Here is a 7,261-nt window from a genome sequence, read left to right as displayed (position 1 = left end):
TACCGCGCCCTTGAGCGTGACACCACCTCTGCCTGTGTCACTTCCGTTATCTGTACAATCCTTATTTGGGCAAAGCTACGCCCGGTGACTGGCGGCTCATTAACATAATATATTCGTGTCGACTGTCGCGAGTTTATTGCGACGGGTTCAGCACCCACGCCCCATCCCTCCACGTATGGGCCGGCCTCATTAACATAATTTATTTAAATTAAGACCCGCTCGTTGCGGGAGAGGAGTGTTCTTGTACCACGCAAGTGACGTCATCTCCTGCTGCCGCGTGACGTCACGAGGTAACAGGAATCTTCCGCTCCGCGCGTGAACTGAAATCCGAGGTGAGAAATTCTCATCGCGGTTGTGGTGGTGGTGGTTGTGGTGGTGGTGGTTGTTGTTGTTGTTTACCAAGGTAGAGCCTCGCTCTCTCTCCCGTAGGGATGTCAGTTGAGTAGCAGCGAGCATGGGAATCGATGTCCAGTTTGGAACTTTACAACGCGGGGCCTAGCCACGCGGGGCCTCCTGCCCTCGCCTGATCGCGTTTGCTTCAATTATCTCTCTTAGTTGAGCAATCTTTGTAAGAAAGTAATCTACCAGGCTATGCGTTTATTGTGTGTTGACCGACTCTCTGTGTTGCATTGCATTACATTTCCAAGTTTTACTCAGTTTGTTTGATTAAGTGTGCTTTTGATTTAAAGCTTTCTTGACTGCAGGGATTCATATTCTTGGTTCTTTCGGTAAAGTCACCACCACGTAGAAGGGAAACAATAAAATAATAATATAAAACAATAAAATTCTCACGACGTTTCAACTGCAACACGAGCAATCATCATCAGGTGTGAAAACCACAACAAGAAAATGTTCTTTATTGTTTTATATTTGTATTATTTTATTGTTTCCCTTCTACGTGGTGACTTTACCGAAAGAACCAAGAATATAAGTGAGCTTTCTCTCTCTGCGTGTCCTCGTGTTATTATTATTTCCTGCAGTCACCAAAGTTCCAAATCTCTCATTGACACAAGGCCGTAATTATAATATATTATAATAATTATAATATATATTGGTGGGGGACATATCCCCCCCATAATAATCAAATATGCTCAAAATGTCCCCTTCAAATATATTGCTATAAAAATATATTTTTTAAAATAATAATTGCTATGCTATGTTAATAAAAACAACTTGCTAAACCTTGGCCACAAAATGTGGACTTGTCTTCATATAACAATGCGTAGATTTTTGTTTATATGATTGCCTTGTACTTTATGAACCCCTAATCTCTGCCATTACATACTATGAAACAAGAAAAGTTAAAAAATAAACAACAGCAATGTAATACAATATTATACATTATTGTATCAAATAATAAAAAATTCCATCCCATGTATTAGTGAAATTTTGCAATATTTTAGGAAATGAGTTTTCAAATTTAGATTTTTTTTTTCCTGGAGGGGGACCCCAGAGCCCCTGGTAGATTTGGTCCCCCCCCAATGTTGACTCCATGGCTACGGCCTTGCATTGACTCACGGATTTCTCTACACCCCTCCACTCTCTCTCTGCCCCCCTCTCTCTCTCTATTTAAGGCCTCGACACAGAGGCGTTGTTTCTCTGTGTGCCTACAGTGAGGGAAAAAAGTATTTGATCCCCTGCTGATTTTGTACGTTTGCCCACTGACAAGGAAATGATTAGTCTATAATTTTAATGGTAGGTTTATTTGAACAGTGAGAGACAGAATAACAACAATAAAATCCAGATAAACGCATGTCAAAAATGTTACAAATTGATTCGCATTTTAATGAGGGAAATAAGTATTTGACCCCCTCTCAATCGGAAAGATTTCTGGCTCCCAGGTGTCTTTTATACAGGTAACGAGCTGAGATTAGGAGCACACTCTTAAAGGGAGTGCCCCTTATCTCAGCTCGTTACCTGTATAAAAGACACCTGTCCACAGAAGCAATCAATCAGATCCCAAACTCTCCACCATGGCCAAGACCAAAGAGCTCTACAAGGATGTCAGGGACAAGATTGTAGACCTACACAAGGCTGGAATGGGCTACAAGACCATTGCCAAGCAGCTTGGTGAGAAGGTGACAACAGTTGGTGCGATTATTCGCAAATGGAAGAAACGCAAAAAAACTGTCAATCTCCTTCGGCCTGGGGCTCCATGCAAGATCTCACCTCGTGGAGTTGCAATGATCATGAGAACGGTGAGGAATCAGTCCAGAACTACACGGGAGGATCTTGTCAATGATCTCAAGGCAGCTGGGACCATAGTCACCAAGAAAACAATTGACAACACACTTCACCGTGAAGGACTGAAATCCTGCAGCGCCTGCAAGGTTTCCCTGTTCAAGAAAGCACATATACATGCCCGTCTGAAGTTTGCCAATGAACATCTGAATGATTCAGAGGACAACTGGGTGAAAGTGTTGTGGTCAAATGAGACCAAAATGGACTTCTTTGGCATCAACTCAACTCGCCGTGTTTGGAGGAGGAGGAATGCTGCCTATGACCCCAAGAACACCATCCCCACCGTCAAACATGGAGGTGGAAACATGCTTTGGGGTGTTTTTCTGCTAAGGGGACAGGACAACTTCACCGCATCAAAGAGACGATGGACGGGGCCATGTACCGTCAAATCTTGGGTGAGATCCTCCTTCTCTCAGCCAGGGCATTGAAAATGGATGGTGGATGGGTATTCCAGCATGACAATGACCCAAAACACACGGCCAAGGCAACAAAGGAGTGGCTCAAGAAGCAGCACATTAAGGTCCTGGGGTGGCCTAGCCAGTCTCCAGACCTTAATCCCATAGGAAATCTGAAGGGAGCTGAAGGTTCGAGTTGCCAAACGTCAGCCTCGAAACCTTAATGACTTGGAGAAGATCTGCAAAGAGGAGTGGGACAAAATCCCTCCTGAGATGTGTGCAAACCTGGTGGCCAACTACAACAAACGTCTGACCTCTGTGATTGCCAACAAGGGTTTTGCCACCAAGTACTAAGTCATGTTTTGCAGAGGGGTCAAATACTTTTTTCCCTCATTAAAATGCAAATAAATTTATAACATTTTTGACATGCGTTTATCTGGATGTTTTTGTTGTTATTCTGTTTCTCACTGTTCAAATAAACCTTCCATTAAAATTATAGACTGATCATTTCTTTGTCAGTGGGCAAACGTACAAAATCAGCAGGGGATCAAATACTTTTTTCCCTCACTGTATGTGTGTATCTCTGTGTGTGTGTCTCTGTGTTATCTCTCTCTGTCTATGTGTCTCCGTGTCTGTGTTTTGTCTCTCTTTCAAATTGAGCAATCTTTGGAAGAACGTTATCAACCAGTTGGGGTGTTGACTCTTATGTTGGCCGACTCTCTGTGTTGTATTGCATTACATTTCTATTCTATATTTTAAAGCTTTCGTGACTGCTAGGATCCATACTCTTTGGTTCTATTGGGTAAAGTCACGTAGGTAAAAAAATAAAATAACAAAAATCACGACGTTTCGGCCACAACACAAGCGGCCTTCATCAGGTGAAGGGACGAGACTGTCTGGAGGACAGCGCTGGAGTGGAAAAAGCCACGCGCAGATCACGACCTTTAAGCTGTGTGAGAAGAAACAAAGCGCCTTGACAAAGGAATTAGCATAGAATTTAGCATTGAAATGGCTCATTGAAATAGCTAAGTTAAAGTATACACATCTGCAGAGGCACCCCTTGACAAAGGAATTAGCATAGAATTTAGCATTGAAATAGCTGAGTGATTAGCTTGTAACTGGTCACAGAAATAGCTATGTTAAAGTCAGAGCATATACATTCACCGAGGCACCTAGTACAAATCAAACAGGAGAATTTTGCGAAACACAACCACGCTCAGACCGCGGACCTTTAAACTGTGTGCGAGCAAACAAGGTGTCCTGACAAAGAAATTAGCATTAAAATTAGCATTTGATTGGCCGATTTTAGAAAAGAGGTGTTGTACGTGCCGGTGGACTTGCCGTTTGGCGCGGGGGGGGGGGGGGGAGAGTTTACCTATTGATGGTGTGAAAAGGGAATTTATAAGAGCTGCGAAAGTTTGGGGTACCACTACTTGAAAAATATACTGTACCATTGAAATTAGTTTAATGTTTAGTTCGATTTAGAACATCTTTTCAATGGTTGCTAAATTTGAAACCATCTTCTCGGTTGAAATTGTGTCTGTGTTTGTAGATCGGAATTGCCTCGTGAACAAATCTCTGATAAAAACCCGTGGGTTTGCAAAGAACCTTGGTATCGGAGAAAATTATATCGTGATCACCCGCAGCGTTGTAACAGTGATCAGCCACGGCAGAAGAATTCGTTTTGCCGTGTTTCAAATCTGATTTGTGCTCGCAAATTCGGTCAGAGACATGTCGCTTTGTCTCCCTGATATTGCAATCACCGCAGGTACAACTCAATTTGTAAACCCCGGGGTACTGTAAGTCAGGAATGACATCCTTCACGGATGGGATCAGATCACGAATTTTGTGTACTGTATTGAACCGGACCTGGATCTTGTGTTTGTTTAGAATTTTGGAAATCTTTTTAGTAACGCCTGCTATATATGGTAGTGTGGTGGTTTTGACCGGAGTATCAAGTGGTTGTTTCTGTATGGAGGGAGAAACAGCTTGGCGGATGGTACGGTCAGAGTAACCATTCCTTTTGAGGGCCAGGTGTACATGTTTTAATTCACTGGTCAGGTGGTGTTGGTCCGAAATGCAATGAGCCCTATGGTATAAAGTTTTGATGAGATAATTCTTTTTCGCTGGGTAGTGGTGGGAATCAGGTTTCAAGTAGGAATCTGTGTGGGTGGGTTTCCTGTAGACAGAATGCCCCAATGAGCCATCAGGTCTCCTCTCAAACAGAACATCTAAGAATGGTAGCTTGCCGTCTTTCTCCACTTCCATGGTGAATTTGATGGCGGGATGTTTGGAATTGATGTGGTGTAGGAAAAGGTTCAGAGCTGGGAGGCCATGTGGCCAAATGACGAAAGTGTCATCCACATATCTCTTCCACAGGGAAGGTCTGAGGGTGGAAGTCTGGATGGCGTCTGATTCAAATTTCTCCATGAAAATATTGGCTATCACTGGTGATAAGGGGGATCCCATGGGGGTACCCTCATTTTGTTTGTAGAAGGAGCCATTCCAAGTAAAGTAGGTATTGTTGAGGCAGTGCCTAACCAGTGCAGGTGTGTCGGGGTCTAGTCCATGTTGGACCAAATTTTCAATTATTTCAATGGTATCAGGTACTGGGACCTTGGTGAACAAAGAGACCACATCGAAGCTGACAAGGATATCGTCAGGGGACAGTACAACGTCTTTTACCTACGTGACTTTACCCAATACAACCAAAGAGTATGGATCCTTGCAGTCACGAAAGCTTTAAATCTAGAAGTGTACACACACAGTGTACACACACACACAGTGTACACACACACACTGTACACACACACAGTGTACACACACAGTGTACACACACACACAGTGTACACACACAGTGTACACACACACAGTGTACACACACACAGTGTATACACACAGTGTACACACACACTGTACACACACACACTGTGTACACACACAGTGTACACACACACAGTGTACACACACACAGTATACACAGACACACACAGTGTATACACACAGTGTACACACACACAGTGTATACACAATAATGTCCACGTTGTTGTAGCTGAGCCCACGCACCCAAGGGAGGGAGCAATGAAAATGAATCTAAATCAACTTAAACTCCAACCCCGCTCTCTGACGTCATCACTCAGCATTACTTCATCGGCGTGAAACGCCAGGGAGAGGTGTACCTCGCTAGTGACGTCATGTCACCAAGGTATTCCACCGCACTCTTGAGCGTGACGTCACCTCTGCTTGGGTCACTGCCAGTGCCAATCCTTTCTAGATTTAAAGCTTTCGTGACGGCTAGGATCCATACTCTTTGGTTCTATTGGGTAAAGTCATGTAGGTGAAAATAAAATAACAAAAAATAACAAAAGAAACGTCGTGATTTTTTGTTATTTTATTTTTACCTACGTGACTTTACCCAATAGAACCAAAGAGTATGGATCCTAGCAGTCACGAAAGCTTTAAATCTAGAATTGATTACCTCTACGGGGAGGGCTTTCACCTATCTGTTAGAGCTTTTAACAGACAACGGGACAAGAAGTCGCAACTCATCGAGACGCTGACCTTCCTCAAAAGATGCCGTGATCACAAGGCGCTTTGTTTCTTCTCACACAGCTTAAAGGTCGTGATCTAAGTGTGGCTTTTTTCACTCCAGCGCTGTCCTCCAGACAGTCTCGTCCCTTCACCTGAGGAAGGCCGCTTGTGTTCTGGCCAAAACTTCGTGATTTTTTGTTATTTTATTTTCACCTACGTGACTTTACCCAATAGAACCAAAGAGTATAGTGCCAATCCTTATTTGGGCAAAGCTACGCCCAGTGACTGGCGGTTCATTAACATAATGTGTTCGTTAAAGCCGTCGCGAGTTTATTGCGACGGGTTCATTGCCCACGACATATGGGACGAGTAACATTAACATAATTTATTTATTCTCTAATTTATTTAGCTACGGAGCCGCTCATTGTGGGAGGAGCGTGTCTCGTACTCCGGATGTGACGTCACGTCACCTGCTTCCGCATGACGTCACGAGGTAAACAGGTAGCTATCGCTTCCTGCACTGAAATCCGAGGTGAGAAATTCTCATCGTTGTGGTGGTCGTTGTGGTGGTGGTGGTGGTTGTTGTTTACCAAGGTAGAGCCTCTCTCTCGTAGGGATGTCAGTTGAGTAGCAGCGAGCATTGGAATCGATGTCCAGGTTGGAACTTTACAACGCGGGGCCTAGCCACGCGGGGCCTTGCCTCCTGCCCTCACCTGATTGCGTTTACTTTAATTATCTCGCTTAAGTTTAATTTGTCTTAACCCGGCTCGCCACTTTGTAACTTTGTTTTATTGTAAATATTCACGCAGTTTTGATTTTTTTCACCAGGCCAAGCCCGCTTGAGCTGCTATACCGCTCTTGTTATCAGAAGCGACCTGCCCACAACAACACAAGGTGAGGCTTTGTCAACGTGTGTGAATGTTTTGACTTAAAACTTTGGTGACTGCAGGAATTAATATTCTTGGTTCTTTCGGTAAAGTCACGTAGATAGAAAAATAAATAAAAATAACAATAAAAATAATTAAAACATTGTAAATAAAGCAAAAAAACTCACGTCGTTTTGATCGCAACACAAGTAATCTTTATTTAATGTA

The 7,261-nt window shown here is 43.3% G+C and overlaps 1 long non-coding RNA gene across 1 annotated transcript; it reads left to right on the top strand.

Moving 5' to 3' along the window:
- Positions 1-275: 275 nt before the first annotated feature.
- On the top strand, positions 276-7,058 carry LOC142920135 (uncharacterized). The gene is made up of 3 exons (XR_012938685.1): positions 276-332; positions 6,577-6,699; positions 6,996-7,058. It is a non-coding gene; the product is annotated as an uncharacterized LOC142920135 (long non-coding RNA).
- Positions 7,059-7,261: the final 203 nt, after the last annotated feature.

The sequence above is a fragment of the Petromyzon marinus genome, unplaced genomic scaffold, assembly GCF_048934315.1.
Source record: "Petromyzon marinus isolate PM22_M1 ecotype Great Lakes invasive population unplaced genomic scaffold, UKy_Petmar_22M1.pri1.0 PM_G_Scaffold_68, whole genome shotgun sequence".
NCBI classification, from domain to species: domain Eukaryota; kingdom Metazoa; phylum Chordata; class Hyperoartia; order Petromyzontiformes; family Petromyzontidae; genus Petromyzon; species Petromyzon marinus.
The sequence above is the reverse complement of the archived record's forward strand: the minus strand, read 5'-3'. Positions and strand labels throughout refer to the sequence as shown.